General features: G+C 36.9%; 1 protein-coding gene across 4 annotated transcripts in view; it reads right to left on the reverse strand.

Annotated features, from left to right (window-relative positions):
* The window catches only part of PRKN (parkin RBR E3 ubiquitin protein ligase), a 704,427-nt gene that overhangs the window by 513,733 nt on the left and 169,183 nt on the right, over nt 1–21,511 (reverse strand). The window lies entirely within an intron of this gene.

Consider the following 21,511-nt stretch of genomic DNA (forward strand, 5'->3'; position numbering starts at 1 on the left):
ATTATACTAACACATAGGGATTTAACACTGTAAGACCAAATGATCCAAAGAGTTCTCTGTAGCTGGAAGTCTCCTTGTCCCTGTAAAAGAGCAGAAGTCTCTGACTTTACAGCAAGTGTTTTTATTTACAGTGTATATTCTTACTGATGGCCTTATAAGCAAGTTAGTCCCTATACCAAGCTCCATCCATGCCGTCACAGCTGTACTGGTCATTCCAGCAAACCCAAGCATAGCAGAAGATAAAAGAGAGAGTAAAATGTGAAAAACACCCTCCAAAAAACACTAGAAAGAAAGCTAGGAGCTCACCTCCTGATTTTGAATCTGTTTCACACTTTCTTCTTCCTTTCTACAGTGTTATGGTAGGAAATAGCTTTTTTTTTTAAGGCTGCAGTGCCCTTATCACAACAGGATCCTGAACAGTGCTTATTAAAAACATGTACATCTACTAAGATCTATAAAGATCACTCTTCACATACTGTAAATATTATAGAACTATTCATCCCCCTGAATTCAGGAGACATCTGACAGAAAAGCCAAACAGCAGTCTGAGAGGGGCTTAGAGTCTCTCTTGTCCTTGGGTTTCAAAGACTACGAGTCACACAATGATAAGAGACATCCAACTCTGTGTAGTCTTACTGGGAGACTTGCCAGAGTACCTAAAGTCAGAAAACAAAAATACAACATGTACAAATCACTTCACCATCAAAACATTGTGAAATTTGGGCTGTAATCTGGCAACTGCTGTGACAGACTCAGCAAGTCAGGAAAAAAAGGGATAAAATCTAATCCAGCTACAACCACAGAAAACTGAAGTCAACAGAGCACAATTACTCTACCTGGAACTGAGGCAGGGTGTGGAAACAGGTTCTCAAAGATGTCAAAAACCACAAAATCATCATACCTTTCAGGTTGCTTCTTTTCTGTATGCTTGAATCAAAAGGTGACAACAGTTGAAGGTTGAAAAACAACTACATAAATAAAGATTATAACATACATTACATATAGACGGACATATAGCTTGGCCTGCTACAATTACAATAAAGCAAAACTCTCCATCCAATATGCCAGAAGTTCAGTTCAATCTTTCACCAAGACCTGTAAAACCAGTGAAAATGGTTTGGTTCTCAGTCCCAGGACATACTAAAGTGAACTTAAAATTATTTATTTTGGTGTCCATAATAGTGCGTTTCCTTGGTATCAGCATGAAACATTGTTTATCACTTTATGATGTTATATTTCATACATTTTAGCCTATTTCACAGCACATCCATGCAAGACAGGAATGTTTTAGAAATCACAGTGTTTTAATTTCACAACAATCATGCATTATGATTTCAACCATGCTTCCAAGGAAAATTCCAGTCTATTCATTAAAATTGACTCACATGACTTTCATCATACCAACTGATGTAGATAAAATGATATTCCACTCATCTCTCAGCAACTTTGTTGTCTCCCCACTCCACACTTAACCTCCACAAAAAAACACAAATGCTCCCATACCCCCATTGGCCTGGGCAAATGTATGGGTAGATTTAAAAGTTTTTTTGAATGTTATGGTCATTAACCCATCATTTAAGAAAAGAACTTTCAGATTTCTTTATGTTCGTTTTTAAAACAAAAGTCAAATACAAATTGGTGAACTTGGTCTGTGAGACACAAGAAAACCACCATCTGGAGCTGACTGAGACAAAAAGAGAGAAAGCTTCCTTTCATCAAGGGTCATACCGAGGGTCATACTGAAGTGCTAACAATAACCTGTTGCTTTAGAGCCTGCTTGAAAATCTTACATGCTTTGTAAAAGAAAAATAAAGATTATATTAGCTGCCTGGTGATACTAAAGATTAGAAGAACTATTTACTATGAGTCTTTTATGGAAGCATTAGCTTTAATTTATAAACCAAAAAAATAAAAACAAAAAAACAACCAGTCAAATAAAATAAAATCCACCCCAAAACCTCTGGGAAATATAAGTCAAATATAATTAAACAAATAATATTTTGATATGCTGTTAAGAGATACTACCCAAAGGCAAATTCTAAAGTTATCCTTTTATTAATTGCCTAAGGACTAAAAATATTAATGATACTTACAATGACGTACACCTTTTATATTATGCAAATCTTAGACCTCAGCTTTAATCTCCTACTTAACAGTAAGAATTGTTCTTGCCTCAGGTCCCTACTGCTCAAACTTCAAAAGATTAAAAACAGCTCCCCAAACCAGGCAACTTTTTTTTGATATGCAACAACCTAAACCTTTATGAAATGGAAGAATGGCAGTAAGGAACTTGAAAAATAATGATGTTCCTCTGTTAAAAAAAATGCCTTTATTTGAGACAGCCATCTTCTCTGTGGCACTAGATTCAGAAACTGTGACTGTGGAGCTCTGCTGAAGCCCAACAGCTGATCAGATGAGTAGAGATTTCTGTGTAGATAAGTACCTTTGTAAGGATAACAAAGCACCTTAATCACAGAAAACAGAGACGAGACATTTCTTTGACGTAATAGATATGCCCACCTATTTCTGCTTTGTCCGGGACCTTTATTAAATCAAGGGTGTATGGGATAAAACAGGGCAGCTCAGCACCTTCTCTGTACTTTGGCAGGCTACCCTTAAACTTGGAAGATGCTACCTTCAGCTACTGTTTTAAGAGTCTAAGAAAAGTCTTGCTCAGAATTAAGGGTTGAGCCAGGTTATTGTTTAAGAAATGTTATTTCCTTTGTAGTTCAAGGAGGCAAACCAAAAGATATTCCATAAATTTAGTCCCAAGAAAACAGTATGATTTTTGCAGTACCTTTCCCAAAAATGAACTCTCCTTTATCCACAAATTCTATTTTAAAACATATGTGAATCAGCACAATGTGCACTGAAAAATAAATAAATGTTGATCATAACTGGTTTGAAACTGAATCAAAAATGCTGCACATCTGATTAAAAACAGACAGGAAAAATTTATGGGTTTATTAATTTTGGAATGTGCCTGAATACTGACTTTTTTGCAAACTATCTGTGTTGTAGGGTCAGAAGATGCAAAGAGTCAAGATGTGATGGGAGAGTTAGGTAATACAGGCAGAGTAGTCCCAGAAATTATAATCACTTGTGGGATTTCACACCACAGAAGTAATACCTTTAGAGGTTAAAGTACCCAATAAAGAAACAATTCTGAACTTGTTGAGGGAGAGAGCAAGTTCAGCAGTCAGAGAAGTTCACTGAACTAAGCACAGCACTGTGAGCAGAATAGCTTGAATTTCCCTATGCATCTGAACTTTAAGCATCTATTATAAGTTGATCTGTAGTCAAGAAAAAGAAGCTGTCACCCACTTCTCTGCCTGGTGGTTGGCTGGCCTCAAAATCATGGCTTGCAGGTACCTCTCTCTTTAGGCTCTCCTTGGAGACTTAACTCTCATGGGTCTATAATAGCTTTTTTGATCAGATGAGTATCTTTCAGGTTCTTTTCTCCAAATAGTCCAGAAACCTTATACTTCAGTTTTAAGACTGCAACAGTCCAAACTAAATCACTCACTATTGCAAAGAACTTTCCTTATCTTCTCAACCCACTTTACAGAATGATTTTAGAAGTGACATCAAAGCTACAGCTGAGCAGGAGGTTAGTGAGAATAGGACTTCTTAGACACATCATACAGACTGTGTCCATGCCACAAATCAAGATGCCAGTCTCTAAGCCATTGAGGTATTTGCTTTGCTTAGCCCACCTTGGGACAGGTTAGTCCCATCAGATGGGTAAGAAGAATGATCCTGCTTGGAGGGGAACTAGGTACGTTCCAGGAGGAAAGTTTGAAGAAACTAGGCTGTAAGGTGTGTCAGGGACAGGAAAGATTAAGAGAAAACCAAGGACACAGCCATGGAAAGAGACTCCTAGGAAAAGGAAGCTGAAAAGCTTTAGAGGTAATAGAGGAAAGACCAGTGTTTGTCACTCAGAAAATTGAGTTGGTTGACACTAAACTGAACCCATTCAGAAGGATACAGTGTGGAAAGAGCAAAGATGTTCATAACTGCTTTTATTTCTATTCCTTTTAATCTAAACACCTTGAGTTTTCCTAATTTAAAAAGTTATAAGTTCATGAAAACCTGGAGTGGAGAGCAGTTGTTGAGTGAGTGAGAGTTGCTACGTGAGTTTAAAAGACTGTCCCCTTCAGATACTTCACCACAGAAATAGGTCTAGGTAAATCCTGTTGAACACCTTTTCAGCCAGGCTGGGTGTCATCACATATTTAGGAATAAACACAGTAACATTTGCAAAGCAATACCTATGATTTCTTGGTGGGCTCAGAATATTAAGAATAATTCCTGTTCTTACAGATTTCAGCATTAGAGTAGACCTTAAATCTTGAGTAAAGTAGCGTCAGGATTCTCTAGAGAACATTTACTGTGATTCAGTGCAGTAAATATAATTACAATTAAAGTAACTTATCATAAGAAAGAAGTACATTTTTTATAGAGTATCTTTGATTTGGTTAATATGAAAAAACTGTGTATTCCACAGTGGGTTTCCAATTCATAATTAATTAGTCATTTTTATTGAGTTTACTTTTACAAATATTTTGTTTTAAACAAAACCCAAGAGCTCTGCAGATTTCATTTGCATTTTGTTCCATTTCTCTCTGTTGCCAAAAAAAGCCACTCACTACTTACCTCTATCTGTTCAAAGAATTTCATATAAATTCTGAACTATATTTGGAGTCTATTTATGATAAGCGGGAATCCATTTAGCCTTACATATTGTATCAATCAACATGGCAAAAATGGCATGCAGGTAGACTTAATTAAAGCATGAGAGAAAGACTTCTTGAAATATAATATATCACAAGGCTGACTATTTTACAAAATCGTTTAAAAAATTATTGCCATAGCTGGCATATTTTTTGACATTTACTTCCTATATGTATTTCAGGTTATTATTTCGACATATTTTTTTTCTATGAGACATTTGTATCCAACAGACAGACTGAGTATGCATGTGTTTGAATGACAAATATTTTAAACATTTCTTCTCTGAACATGGATATATATATTCTCTACAAAGAAAGAAAAGAATCAGGTCACAATAAAAGCCCTATTGTTTCGTCTTTGAATAACAAGGGAATAAAAAAGTATGCATTGCCACAGTTTATGCTTCTGCAGTTTCTGAGAGGAGACAAATATTCACATCACCAAAATACACTTATATTCAATTTTGCTGAAAATCTTTTTTAAAAAATGATGGATATAAAGACTAAAGATGACAAAAACAATCACAAGAGTTTTCCCGACAGATTTATACTTAAAATTTTCATAATCTTAAGGGAATTTAAACTACAGATATGCTGTTATCAGTAGACAGAAAAAGATGGTGAGAATATTTCCAGTAAGGAACCAACACATTTTATGAGAATCAAAGATGACAAGCTCACAAGTTGCAAAGAAGCATAACTTGTACCGTGAATATTATTCATCAGATTGAATCCTTTTTCAAAATATGCCAGGGGATAGTACAAGGTTGACAACTGCTCTCTGGGAAGTTTTATTTTGTCAAGAATTTCACAGATGTGATTATGCTGTGTAATTTCAATATATTTTACCAGACTCCTTCAGGCATGGTTAACACTCTCCTGAAAAATATATCAACAAAATTGGTGAAGTACTTTGACATATTCAGTGTCACTTACATTAGGCTGGCTGAATAATTGCAAGAGATTTAAAACTTCCTACTGAGTTATTTGGCACTATTTGCTTATTTGTTATTTGTTGCTACTTGATTATTGAATGTAGTCCCTCACCATAACAGACTAGCATAAAATTTAGTTATCCAGAAAGGTACATAAGAAAAAATATTCTTTGTCTTTCACACTCGACAAGACAAGTGAAAACTCTACCTCAATGTGCTATTCCGCAAACAAATTTGAAACATAAGTACCAAAATTCATAAAGTAAAACAACTGGTGTGCCAAGAAAGAATGGAAAATACAATTGTTTTATGTTTGCACTGGAAGGGAATTGATCAGGCAGAGAAAGTTGAGTAATTCAATGAAAATAATTAAACCATGCTACAAACACCAGAAAAATCTCTTCAGTCTAATCTAAGCTAACACGGATGAAAAAATCATCTTAGTCATCTCTTCAAGGGCTGTATTGGGTTTGTATGGCAAGGTTTGGTAGGGGGCAGAGCTACAGCAGTGGTTCCTGTGAGAAGTTGCCAGAAGCTTCCTCTCTGAGAACCAATGCCAGCTGGCTCCAAGACAGACCCACTGCTGGTCAAGGCCGAGATCATCATCAGCAGTCTCTGGGGTAATGTATTTAAGAAGGAAGCAAGGGGTGAGGGGGGCCAGAGGGGAAACAGTGCAACTACATCCTAAGAGAAGAGTCAGAGTACGTGAGAGAAACCTCCCTGCAGACACCCGGGTCAGCGAAAAAGGAAGAGGAGGAGGTGCTCTGGGCATCAGAGCAGAGATTCCCCTACAGCCCATGGTGCAGACCATGGTGAGGCAGGATGAGCCCCTGCAGCCCATAGAGGAGCCCCACGCTAGAGCAGGTGGAAGTCCAAAGGAGGCTGTTACCCTATGTGAAGCCCATGCTGGAGCAAGCTTCTGGCGGGAACTGTGGATCCATGGAGAGAGAAGCAGGTTTGACAGCAGGACTTGTGATCCCATGGGGGACCCATGCTGAAGCAGTCTGTTCCTAAAGGATTATACTTTATGGAAGCGACCTACACTGGAGCAGTTCCTGAAGAACTGCAGCCCACGGGAAGAGTTCACAATGAAGAAGTTCATGGAGGACTGCCTCCCATGAGATGGACCTGATGCTGGAGCCTGGAAAGACTGTGAGGAATACAGCGAGGATGGCGAGACACCTCAATAGTTTGTCCAGAGAAAGTGTCATCAGTGCAAGTATACAAGGCCAGCTTGAATGCGGCTTTGAGCAACCCAATCTAGTGAAAGATGCCCCTGCCCACGACAAGGGGTTGGGCTAGATGATGTTTGAAGGTCCCTTCCAAACCAAACCATTCTGTGATTCTGTGCTTCTGAGCCCTTCTCCGGAGAAGAAAGGAGGGGCAGAGACAATGTGTGATAAATTGCCTGAAACTTCCCTGTCCCCTTCCACTTCAGGGAGGAGGTAGAAAAAATCGTGTGTAAACAAGCACTTTCCCTGAGAGATTTCAGAGAGCCACTAAAGCTTCCTTAACCAGTATCCAATCTCTCTCTGTGACCAAATGAAGATGAAAAATGCCCAGAATCTGCATTACACATATAAAAATAAGTGCATTTTCCCTATTGTCTGAAGTAGACCAGCAAAAACATTGAACCATGAGATTATTTAAATGTAATACAAATATGTTACACAAGCATAATGATTGATGTTTTCTTTAATTATGTCTAAGGAATATCAATAAATTCATCCATTTTTGCAGCTGCACATCTAATGCTTATATCTTTAATTTCAGGACTGCGCTGTCATATAAATATTTCAATTTGTTCTTTTTGTTCCATCATGAAGTAATTTTCTTTCTTTGCCTCTACAAATCTTCAAACAACATTTTCCACAACCTCATTCTGGTTTTAAAGATGCTTCTATAATTACACAAGAAAAAATATTATATGTCTCCTTTGTTGATTTTCAGTACTTGAGTGATCACAGAAAGAAAAAAAAATTGATCACAGACAAACTTTTGCAATTGTATGGAAGAAAGAATTTATAATTATAATTGTATTAGGTTTTACATTTGCAATAAATAGATATACATTTCTTAAAGTGTGAAAATCAGCTGAGAGCAACTTGTATTAAAATAATACATAAAGTCAAGGGAGCTCTAAATAAATTTCTCCACGATAAATTGCTGTGCTCTTGGATTAGGGCTTCTTAAATATTACATTCTAGGCTCTGTCTCTTGGAGTATTCCCTATATTCCAAAAGCTCAATACAGGTGGAACCACTGTCTCAAAGCCAAAAGATGTTTTGACATGTGCCTCAACATGGCTTTGACCTATTGTGAGATCAAAAGATAAAAACATACAGAAAAAGAAAGCAAAACCACACATAAACCCAATGATGTTTCTGAATTTTCTTTTAAAAGCAATTTATTGTCTCTCCTTTTATAAACAGCTTCAGAATTAAACCAATTTTTCATCGCTGTAGGGATAGTTGTATGAAAGATAACATGTCACCAGATCCCAAACATTCAACTAAGGTTTACAGTTGTGTGGGTATGTTTCAATGTATTCTTTTTCTTGTCCCATGTATGTATATCAATGCTTTAACAGCTCAAGTCCTCTGATGTTTCAGTGGTGTGTTTATATAATGCAGGGCAGTTTATCCAAATACCCATTCCTGTTCTAAAAGTTAAAACCACCCATCTGGCACATAACTTGATGCCAACTGTTAAGCACTGAACTGACAGAGGATCATGACAAAATGCTAATTCACTTCATGTTTTGAATGAGAACAGTAGAGTGAATATGGAGGCTATTATGTGAAAATATCTGCCTCATCAACAGCATCTCCTACTCTTACCTCCAGTCAATGATTCAAATAATGTCATGCCAACATTTTCAGAAAATGTGTAAGGAATTTGGCAGCTGCTTCAGCTTTCTGGCTCATTTTACGAGTAGATCCACAAAACCCAAGCCAAATAATCCTTTCCTTCAAAGACTGTTCTCTGAAATAATATCAGGTACTGAAACTTGCTTCTGCTTTAGTAGTGGGAAATTCAACTAAGTGCAAAGCAACTAATATGGATTTGAATCTCCAAAACTATACCTTATGACATTAAAAGAGACACTTCAGAAATCTTTTTGAGAGTTTTATGGATTAAATCTATAAATATGTCTACTGGAGTCAGGGCTCTGATAGCACCCCCAGCCCTGACTGTCCCTTCCCAGCCCCCAAGTGTTCCCCCATGGTTCAGGACCCCACATCAGCCCCTGTCCCAGCAATGCTGCAGCAGGGCCAGTCTCCAGCGCCCCACGTATCTGTCTGGCCTTTTCCCAGGGTGGTGCCCAATGCCCAGGGCTGGGGCTGCCTGTGCCTGCCCAGAGGTGGGACTGGCCCTGGCCCTTGACAGCCCCAGCCCCCAGGAAACCCTGACACTTGAGTAGCACATTCTTTAATCAGTTATTTATTCTACCTCATGGATTAAGATGATTAAAAAGCATATTAAAACTATTACATTATTATTATAAACTGCCTGTATTAGCCATACTTTCAATTGAGCGCTTTCTTTGGTCAACCCAGCAAAAGGATGGTTTAGTGATGGTGAAGGGCTTGAGACTGCCAGGTTAAAAAAACCCTTCAAGAGTGTACAATAAGACTAAATATTTAGCAAACTTCAATAATACAGCAGATCCTGTAGGCATATAGAGTCTCTATTTGAAAAAGAATAAAGGTCTAAGTTCAAAAGACATGAACCCTGGTAGGCCCTGAGGAGGATAGTTACAGGTACAGAACTTTCATTGTTGTTCTTGCTCCTTCCTCTTGTCCATTAGAAAACCACAACTATTTGGTATAAGTTATGGTCCAATGTTTTTTCTCATTTCAGTCTCACTGTGACAAAAACACTGAGAGATGATTTTCAAAAAAAAATAATTCATGTCAAAAGCAACCAGAATTTTTCAAGCTGCAGATCAGTGAATAAGATGCCTGTTTCGTTCCTATCTTACAAATAGGCTGGGGTAATGCTGAATACAAACATCAAGAATCAGCCTCAAAATCTCATATTTTGATATATATATATGATATGTATATCCTACCTTTTCTTTAAACAAGAACACAAACTCAGCTGGCAAAAGGGCCATCTATCTTAGCAATCTTATTTTCAAGGTGGCTGCAAACAGCAGATGGGAGAGATACAATGGGGCAGGCATATATGATACTTCCCTTTCACTCTTCAAATCTCCATTTATCTTCAGCCCAGGGACTTCCAAAGCTCGATAGTGTGAATTCCTACTGGTAAGACAACATTCCATCTGGATCATGGCATTACTTTCCAGCTTCTGTGTTGCAAAAGACAGTCCTTATAACCGATAATAAAAACTGAAATAAAACTAAAAATAAAACTCAAAGAAATCTGCTGGCTGATTTTAAAGCATACTCCAGCTCATCAAAATTTGCAAATAAAAAAAAAAAAAAAAGTGTCAGAATAAAACCAAATAATTTGAAAGAATACTAAGGAATTTCACCACAGAGAATGAGATTCAAAAAAGTCTATCCTCCATGTATCAAGAATTTGGTTAGATACAGGAGCCTTTGTATAGGAAAACAGCAAAAAATATACTGTTACCAAACCTACTGCTCAGGCTTCTCAGTGCAGTCAAAGCTCAGCTCTGTGGAGATGTGTTCACATGTACTTTTTTTCAAAGGTTCATATCTCTTTGTAATGCCCCAATTTCTGCTTCTGTTTCAATAACTACAGTTTGTGGTTCTGCTATCATACAACTACAGCTGAGAAAACAGCATCATTTTCAAAAATAATAACTTTCTTCCAGATCAAAATCTATATTTCTGTCTCTATCCAATTTTAGGATGACATAAGGTCAATATTCCAAAGTAAAAGATTCCATTTAGTTTCAATACTTTTTCTTAATGTAATTCAAGAGATGACATACTATTAAATATGTATTTTCAAAATCCCAGGTGGAGACTGGAAATGCTACTAAAGCTGTCTGGAGCAAGGCTCCGTAGCTCTGCACATGTCGATTGCTGAAAACTCCAATTTCTAGTCAGAGTTTATGAAAAGCATTGAAATTCCACAATGTCACTGACTACTGCCAGCACGAATTGAGTCTCAGCATCAGGTTCTGCAATTTATATGACTAAATGAATAACTGTTACTTTTTCTTAATCAGATAAAGATGACAGCATACAAACCAGAGATTTTAAGTTGTCAAATATCTACTGAGAAAACTGAAGAGAAAAAAATTCACAAAAATTTTTAGCAAATTTTTCCAAGTGTTACATTTGATTGTATACTATAAATTTTTGATTGTATACTATGAAAATTTTGCAGCATTATCAAGTTTCTATAAATATAATTTATATAATGTACTTTAAAGCATGGACTTTTTAAAAAACATAAATTAATTACAGATAAGATTTTAATTTTTTTTTTTTCATAACCAAAGCTGGGAAGGCTGTTACGATAGTGTTCATAGCCCAATGCAGTCTTAAACAAAGAAATTGCTACTCTGCCTCCATAATACCTCTCTCATCGTCATTGGCAGCTGGAAGATCAGTAGGTTTTCATCTGTTATCATTAGTTACTGGGCCTGATGATGATTACTGTGCCACTTGAATCTGGGATGAAGTAATTAGTACTTGTAGCTGAGAATGGGAGCCTTATCACAGCTTCTGCCACTCTGATGGTACATGTAATGTAAAGATCAAAACAAGTTCTGTATGACTGTATTTAGTGTGAAGTTTGTACTGAAAGTCCTGATGGAGAAGCATGCCAAGATCCCTGAAATATTAGTGAGACATTGCTAAAAGTTGTCAGTTATTAAAAGAAGTCTTTTGAGTACAATTAATAATGCATATACATCATAACCTGTAAAAAAATACCCTATGCTGAATTGTCCAAACCTGCAGAGAAATAAGGTTCATCTGAGATTGCATCTTCCCCAACAAATTTAAAAACATTAGTTCTTTATAGTGTATGCTATCATCTCCAGAACATCAGAGTTGTCCTCACCTTACAGTCATATGCAGGACACACAGAATATTTGCCTAGACCCCCACCAGTGTTGCTTTGGCCCTGCTGCACTGAGTGGGTGCCCTCCATCCTCTATGGCCTGCAGAGCATCCACCTTAGAAATGCCCAGAGAGAGACACCCAGAGGGAGAACTACACTAAATTTATCACAGAGAGTTTTGCCAACTGCTCTTCTTCCATATATTGTCTCTCATACTGTTTCTATGAATGCTCATGGAATGCCTATGAATGATGTCAGAAGGAATCTCAAGTTTCAACTGCTCCCCATCCATACTATTCTAATAAAGACATGTTATTACTCACATAATAAGACCACAGTGCTATAAAACATGGGAAACAACTTTGAAATAAATTCAAGCTGTGGTTAAAAAAATCTGCCAGAGATGTATAAGACGATGACAGTTCCCTGAATATCTCCAAATATTAAGGGATGATAGAAGAAATACATTTCTTCTGGGAAACTAACATAACACACAGTGAAGAAACACAGCAACAAATATGGATAGCATGAATACCTTGAAAGAAAAGCTATTAAAAAAACCCCCACAATTACTCTGGTTCTCCTTCAAGAAGAACAAGGACTGGTTTCATGAAAACAATCAAGACATCCAGGAATTGTTGAGGAAGAAGAGAACTGCTCACCAAGCACACCTTGCTCAGCCATCTTGTCATGCAAGAAAAGCAGCCTTTCATCTTGCATGCAGCAAGCTCCAACAGAAACTTATAACATCCAGAACAAGTGGTGGATCAATCTAGCTGAAAAAACTCAATTATGCACAGATACGGGTGATTACAGAGGATTCTATGAGGCCTTGAAAACAGCATACGGGCCTACAAACCAGGTCCAAAGCTCTACTCAGTGCAGATGGTCAAATGCTTCTGACAGATAAAATCTCCATTCTGAATCGATGGTCTGAACACTTTCAGACTCTCTTCAGTACTAGCTGTGTAGTTCAAGACTCAGCAATTCAGTATATTACACAGTAACCAGTGAAGAATGAATTGGATATTGTCCCTACTATGGAAGAAACTCTTAAGGCCATACAGCAGGTGAAAACTGGCAAGGCAGCTGGGGTTGATGGAATTCCACCTGAAGTCTGGAAGCATGAGGGCCAAGCACTCCATGGTAAACTTCACAAGTTTATGGTGCACTATTGGGAAATAGGTGAACTCCCATCAGAGCTTTGTGATGCAGTCATTATCACTTTGTACAAGAAGAAGGGAGATAAATCAGACTGTTCAAATTACTGTGGTATTACTCTGCTCTCCATTGCTGGCAAAATCCTGGCAAGAGTACTCTTAAACAGACTAATACCCACTGTAGCAGAAGAACTTCTACCAGAAAGCCAATGTGGTTTCAGAGCCAACAGGAGTACCACAGACATGGTATTTGTTCTCAGACAACTGCAAGAGAAGTGTAGGGAACAGAACAAAGGTCTCTATGTAAACTTTGTTGATCTCACCAAGCCTTTCAATACTGTGAGCAGAAAAGACCTATGGCAGATTTTGGAACGTTTAGGATGTCTCCCCAATTTCCTTACAATGAACATTTTACTTCATGAGGATCAGCAAAGCCAAGTCAGAGATGGCAATGTACTTTCTGAGCCCTTTCTAATAACTAATGGTGTGAAACAACGCTGTGTTCTTGCACCAACCCTATTCACAGTCTTTTTCAGCAGGATGCTCTAAAGGGCCACGGCAGACCTCGATGATCAGGACGGTATCTACATTTGATATCGTACTGATGGAAGCCTATTCAACCTAAGGCAACTGAGGGCCCACACTAAGACCTTAAACCATCTTGTTCGGGAGCTGCTTTATGCTGATGACGCTGCCCTCATCGCCCACACAGAAGTAGCTCTGCAGTGTTTAACATCCTGCTTTGCTGAGGCTGCTGAGCTGTTTGGGCTGGAAGTCAACTTAAAGAAGACAGAAGTTTTCTATCAACCTGCACCTCAGGAAGTCTTCCATCATCCCCATATCACCATTGGCCAATCAGAGCTCAAATCAGTCCAGCAGTTTAATTACCTAGGCAGCATCATCTCCTCGGACGGTAAGATTGACAGGGAGATAGACAACAGGTTAGCAAAGGCATATAGTGCTTTGGCGAAATAAACACTTGAAGAAAGGTACAAAGATCGGTGTTTACAGAGCCATTGTGCTGCCCACTGTCTTATATGGATCCGAATCATGGGTCATCTACCGCCACCACCTGCATCTCCTAGAACGCTTCCATCAGCGCTGTCTCTGTACAATCCTAAACACCCACTGGTCAGATTATGTGACTAACACGTCTGCTCTAGAACAGGCAGCACTTACGAGTATTGAGGCCATGTTGCTGAGAACACAGCTGCGATGGGCAGGGCACGTCTCCAGGATGAAGGACCACCGCCTCCCTAAGATCTTGCTTTATGGTGAACTTGCCACTAGCTGCCTCAAGAGAGGAGCCCCGAAGAGAAGATACAAGGACTCCCTGAAACAACATCTCAGCCTTGGCCATATTGATCAACATAACTGGTCTACTCTGGCCTCCAATCGGGAGATCTGGAGACACACCATCTATAACGCTGCTGCTTCTTTTGAGAATGCTCGCAGGATCACTCTGAGTAGAAAAGACAACGCAGAAAGAATCGGTCTTGTCGATACCACCTAAGGAGTCTTTCTGCTGTGCCTTTTGCAACTGGACCTGTCTATCTCACATTGGCCTTTTTAGCCACCAGTGCACTTATAGTAAATGTGGGTAGAGCCCTTTCCAAATCTTCCTTTGCAAAGCCTAACCATGATGATTCCATACAAAAAGAAAATACTGATTTAAAACTCTAAAGAAAAAAACCATAGATTTAGCACTGAACAAACTTTTCCAGTATAGATAAAATGAGAAATTTATTTCATGCTATTAAGATTAAAGCAAGAATATATTATAATTTATTATTATTTTTAGAATGCTACCATCGAAATTCTAGTACTCTATCAGTAAGTAGAGATTTCTTTAAATTAAGATGGATAAGTTTCAGCTAACTTTTAAAATATCAATAATTTCCCACTTTGATTCTGGGCACTGGCTTAAGGAACATTTAATAACTAGCATAAAACAATTATTGTTTGGTTTATATAGTGTAAGCCATTACTAAGCAATATTTATCACATCTACACAGAACAACATTATTTTCTACATAGAAAAATTAGTGAACTGTGGCCACTTCAACTCTATAAACTGGAACACAGCCAGTGTGCCACAGTTCTGAGAGTTACATTGTAGAAAGTGACAATCACTGAATAGTAAAGCTTTTTGTAAAAAAATTTCTATTTAAAAATACTTAATTCACTGGACTATGAAATTTTCATTTATGGCTCCAAATTTTCAGGAATGAGGAGAGAGAGGAAAAAAGAAAAAACATCACTTTTATTTGGAAATAACAATTTTTTCTTTGGTTCAGATATGAGTAACAGCTTTTTCCTATGACAGAATCATATTATTAAATATGTATAAATAAAATAAGTAAAATTGTGCCTTGGATTAGAAAATATCTAATAGACAAAACTTTCCTTTTTTTCCAAATTATAAAAATGAGGATCTGGATAATGACAGGAAGCTGAAGCCTGAAGTTTAAGTGCATTCCTACAGTCCATAAAAGAGAAGAAAGAAAATCTTGAATATTGGAATAGACAACGGTTTGTCCAAGAGGCAATGTATGAGGGAAATTATAATAATCATTTTGGTGACCATCATAACATGACTACCAACCTACATATTTTTTTAAGATGGTAGTTGAGTTTTTATACCATGTATTTTTACAGTTAGTAAACAAAATAAGTTTATTCCTATAAAAACTTAACAGGAGATGGAAGAAGACTGAGTCTGACTCTCTTCAACTGAACCACTAGTTGCTATTGGGACACTCATTAAAAATATGGAAGAATGATTCTGGCACCACATCAATTGTTACAAAGACGTAAATCTGTATCTCAAATACTGTGCTGTTTTTTCATGAAAACACTTGAATGTCATCAGATCTGAAATGGAATCAGATTTCCAAATGCCCGTATGTTTTGCAAAATGGCATTTCTGTTTTTTTGGCTATTACTACTGATTCCATGACTTCCATGGACGATTTTGACAGAATTGACAGTTTTGAGAAATATTTCTATTGTGTAAAATAAGCATTTTCCAAGGGAAAATTACTTCACCAGATGTAATTAATTTGCTTTAATATATTCTCATACGCTTTGTTTTTCACAAGAAAGCACAAGGTACTCGATTCTGTTGTTAGAAGCAGCAGCAATTTAATTTCAAAACAAAGATGGATGTATTTAAATTTCTGAACAATTCACCTTAAACTAACAATATTTGCCTTGACAAAACTGCCTCATAAAGAAAGGCACATTGTAATTTAACTGCCTTGGATCAAATGTTGTCAAATGACAACACCATCCTCATTATGTTATTCCCATTTTATCTTAATCCGTTTCTAAATAGTGATGAATTTCTTAATCTCATTCAAATATTTCTCACTTCCAAGAGATGATCATGCCTTAGTGCCAAATATGAATGAAGCCAAATGTCCATACTTCAAACAAGGTTGTTAAAGTACCATTCAAAAGCATATGTGCAGGTGCAGATTTAATACAGAATCCCATTTGCCACAGTTTTCTTAGATATAATTCTTAGCATTCAAGAGCTGAAAAAGTTGGATTGTTCTCTAGTAGATTTTTTTTTTAATTACTTGGCCGAGCAATATTACAAAATATTGTGAATTTAAACACATTTGTATAGATACATTCAGGTCATGTCAGTTTTAATCATTACAGTTTCTAGTAACCATTAAGATCACTACAATATCTTGTTTTGCTATTATTAGTCATTCTAGTTAAAAGTAATTTACACTTGACTATGCTTAGACTCCTCAGGGCTTATTTGGAAACTGTAGCATTCTATATAGATGTCATATATGCATCATACAAAAATTGAAGCAAAATATCTAATTTTATACCATGTTGTTGAATACAGGACACAGACATTTGACAACAGGGTCTTTACTTCCACGTTATAAGTTCAAATTCAACATGAAGCAGAAAAGACAAAGATAACACCAGGTACCAAACTGCTCATGACTTGCATTAAATGTAAAATCTGTAAAGCTCACAGATTTTAGAGTCAGTGGGGACTATTATGATTCTTAGTCTGGCTCCAGATTCAGTACAGGTCACAAAGCTTTACAGAGTAATTTCTTCATGAAACCTATGAATTGTATGAGGTAAAGAATTTCTTTTGGAAATGCATTCTTCTTGGTTTACAGTTCATCTGATAAAGAATCTACCCCACTGCAATATCCCCTTCATTGGCAAAAATGTGTCAGTGCCCATTTAGGTAACAGAATGTTCGAAACCACTTTAAAAAGACCAAAGCCTTTCAGTGGAAGTGGCAATGTAAAGCAATGTACTTGCCCTATGCAGATGGAGCAGTGCTCACAGGAAAAAAAAAGGTACTATCTGTGAATAAAACATAAAGAGAAACATACATCAGGGATCTGCAACCACAGGTCTAGATTCCTGTGGTTTACACACCTGTTTTAGACTTACCACTTCCCCTTTATTATGCCTTTTTGTTCAGTGTTTGTTGTTGATTTTCGTTAGACACACCATTGCATTTTTTATTAAAGAAATACATTTCAAGTTGTATAGTTGAGTCCCAGCCTACTAATCAACAATGTAGAATGTTTTCTTTTGATTGAAAAATAGAGCACAAACTGCTTGAAGTGTTTTATTTTAATGCTCTATAAGCAGTGGCTAATACTTCGGCTATATAAAATGAGTTATTGATATTTCAGTGCAGAAAGCTTCAGGTTTTTTTCATTTGTATATAAATAGGCTCTAAATTTCAATTATTTTCTCTACAAAAAAGGTAGAGATACAAACATAAATTTTCTCTTATATCCTTCTCAGTCACCATCATTTCACAGTCTAAAGTACAAAGCTTTTCTTAGCCACCTAATGAATGAGATTCTTGTGTAATTGATTGCAGGGATATGATTGAAGAGCACTAACTTTTGCATCATTTAAAAATACCAGTGGAAAACAAAGTATGTAAGCTTTAGAGACTAGGTAACACTAGTGAGTGAAATATTTAAAATATCTTTTCTCTTAGGATGAAAAAAAACAAATAGAAAAAATGTTTTTACTCAGTTAATTTAATGTACACCTATCTGCCTGTGAGACTTGCTCATCTTACTGAATAAAGTTGTAAAAGTGCTTTTCTAAGTTTTCAAAAGTTTCAAAGTGCTTAATTTCAGCACAGGCAGAAGAGAATAAAAAAAAATACCACCCTTCTTTGTACATAATAATTTTGATTGATCCCTTGCCAATAAATCAACACTACACAAACCAGTGGAGAGCAAAGGGGTTGCATATGTGGCATTGAATGTAGACTTTGAAAATGGTATCTTTCTTCTCCGCAGTATTCTAATTACTAGTATATAGAAAATAAAATTTTAGCTTAAAGCTCCAGCCTCAGGCTGGGCCTTCTGAAACAGCAACTAGAATCTTCCTGTAAAGTGAAAAATTTCAAATACAAGACAGAAGGAGAACAGAGAGAACACATAAGCGCAGTTTAAAGCTTCAATGAAGGTCTCAGCTGATGAGGTCTCAACTTCAAGGTCTCAACTGATGAGGTATCACAACTCATATATCAAAATCAGTTCTCATACATTTTGAAAAAAACCCCACTTTTTTGCTGAAAATAAACATCTTAGTTGTCAGCTGAAAGAATTTTGCAAGTCACGTGTGCCTGTAAAATGATGCTTATAATAAAAGTGCCTCTCAGCTACAGCGGTATTGGGTACTTCAGCACATCTTCTACTTTGATGTACAGCCAATACTCTGACATAAAACCAGTAGTCCTTCTGTGTTTTTCTTCTACTAACCTGTTGTTTGGTTGTTTTGATGATGTAAGAGTAGTGCACATGACAGGACTGATAAGGAATCCAAATATAGGACAGCCTGTGTCTACATCCTGTTTATGTAATCCTGTGTTTACTCCTATGGAAGCTGAAACAGCTGCAAGTATATAGTTCATTATATCTTAAAAGACCTTCTCTGACTAGATAGTTCACTCTGGCACTACTTCTGAAAAACATCTTTACAGATAAGGACTTCAAAGTCAAGTTCTCATGAATGTTCTCATTTCAGGAACCTTAATGAAGCATCACAACTACAGCAGTTTGCATGTTTCCCTTCTATCATTTCGTTTTTCTATACTTCATGACTGGCCACTCAAACAACCAGAGTGCATTTAAAATTCATAAATGTATGTTAACATAATAGCAATGAAGGGTGGGTTTTTTGCATGACATTAACAGGAGAAGACAGGAGATGAAAAAGGCTTTGCAGCTACAAGGTGTGCTATTAAATCCTGAAGCACATTTTTTGAGAATTTCCCTTGTCATCACTTCACAAAAACTCTCTAAGTTATGAGCACAGGCATGGTTTTGCATTCCCACCTTCCATTACCCACTGGTATCAGAAACTGAACAAGTCTGACACTTTAACACCAACTCACCGCATTCTATCTAATCGTAATTTACTTTTGTTTCACTTAGGAGTTAGCTATTGAATTTGCTTTGGTATTATTGTTTCTGGGGTTTTTTTGTCTTGATTACCAATTCTTTTAACTTTCAATTCCTCCAAAGGGTTGATTAGCACTGTGCAATATAACGGGGAAAATTACTACCTTTTTGCCTTGCAAGATTTAGAAATGGCAGTTATAAAAAGTTCCTGTTACAGCTTTTGCTCTGAAGCCAAGAATTTGAAACAAAACTCATACTGCCTAACTTCAGCAATATTGTTTTGTGAGCCCTCCAGCAAGCCATTTCTTACAAAATTCACAGTAAGGGCAACTTATTTTGCTTTGTGTCTGTAGAGGGATACAGCTTTGTTTTCAAAAACTCCACGTCTTTAGAGATTTTAGACTAATTTCAGGCTGCCTGACTACTGTAGTTTGTGTGCTGCCTGATTTGTTATATTTGCTGCCAAATCCACTGTTCAACTATGCTTACACATCTCAGCAGTGTTCTTCATTAGGACACATTGCAGAGGATGAGAAACTTTATTCTTTGCATTTCCATAATTAGACATATCCAATCACACAGTATCTGTAGATATCCACCGACAATATACAGTTTCTTTTTACAGCATTAATGATAGCCAATTTATTAGACAGAGAATCTTTTATTCCAATTATGATATTTTTTACCACACCTGTGTTTCTAGCTTTCTGATCTCTAATAAACATCACTATGCCTTTTATTTGAATCTCCTGATATTTTTCCATTTCCTTGAGCTTGTTTTCAGTCATGTTTGAAAGTTAAGTTTTAAAAAAACATCAGATCTTGTAATATCATTCAGGTTCTTGGACAGGATCTGGATTGCAGGGAGGCAGAATGGATGGACTCTCCAAGCACATGCAGAAGATGCATCTCCTGCAATAGTTTTGGAACTCCAATGGGAACCAAATGGATACCGTAAGGATATGGATTCTAACATATGTTCACTCTTGAGATCTCCATATAACCTAAATGGACCTAAATTTCAAAACATTTTCTATTTTATGAAAATGTTAATACAAGAATGCTCTCAGTTAAGGATCTCTGGTCAGTGAACACACTGTTGAGATAAACACCATTTGGCCTAGAGAACAACCTGTATGGGATGCCAAGCCACTAGAAACTTTCAAAAAGCTAAATGGACAAAGGTAATATCCTACATATATCCCACAGCTACCAGATTCAAAAAGCCCTGCAAACAGACTATATAGCTTCCAAATAATTCCCTGATACTTCTGAGTTTGACACTGTTCTAGAGAAGTAAAAAGTAAATTAAATGGACTAAAGTCTAATCTCTGTTTCTCAGGCTGGCAACACAGCAGTTTTTATTCACTTGCCAGAATTACTCAAAATAGAACAGTAGCATCTAAAGTGCCTATTGGGAACAGATCCCAGCATATGCTGTTGACTCAAGCCACTCCCGAGAACTGTCTGGAGTGGAGTAGATCAAAACTATGCCAGAGAGTATGCTAGTAATAAAAATGCATGGATGGCTGCTTAGCAGTGCTTGAGCCCTTGCCATTGCCCTGCTTCATACTCTAGTAAACACACAAGCCAGGTGACCAATACTGATGCACTGAAGTTGTTGTACTATAAACAGCAGTAACAAAACTGTCACTGTTTTTCTAACATATCGCATGATCCTTGTACGCCTGCTATGGTTCACATGCTTACATAAGACTCTGAAGAACTCAGCTGAAGTATCAAAGTCAGACTGAAGAGTCTTTAGAAAATTATTTATTGGCATAAATTTCACCTCTTTTTATAGAAGCACTAGCTTGGGGCCCAGTTTTCACATGTCAAGACAAGTGTGACTTTTCATATGAGGATTTAAGTCATATGCACAACTGGCAAAAAATTATAAAGATACAAGAATTGATGAAGCTGATTTGTCATGAAACATCCTAGATAGAACATTATCCATGGAATTGTTGAAGTTGGGTTTGAAGCTGATCTTTGAAGTTTATAATTAAAAAAACAACCAAACAAACAAAAACAAAAAAAAAAAAACAAACAGAAAAAAACACCCAGAAAGCAGATGAGAAACAAGCCTGTATAGTCTCCTAATTTATCTCAGAGTTTAGTAGTAAAATATTAACTAAGGACGTGGAATTTCTTAGGCAAAAAAGATATTTAGCAAATTATGTAAAGACATCGAGTAATTCTATCTCACTGAATTTCTATCTCACTGAATTTCTATCTCACTGAATTTC

This window comes from Corapipo altera, unplaced genomic scaffold (assembly GCF_003945725.1).
Source record: "Corapipo altera isolate COAL_440 unplaced genomic scaffold, ASM394572v1 2b, whole genome shotgun sequence".
Lineage (NCBI taxonomy): Eukaryota > Metazoa > Chordata > Aves > Passeriformes > Pipridae > Corapipo > Corapipo altera.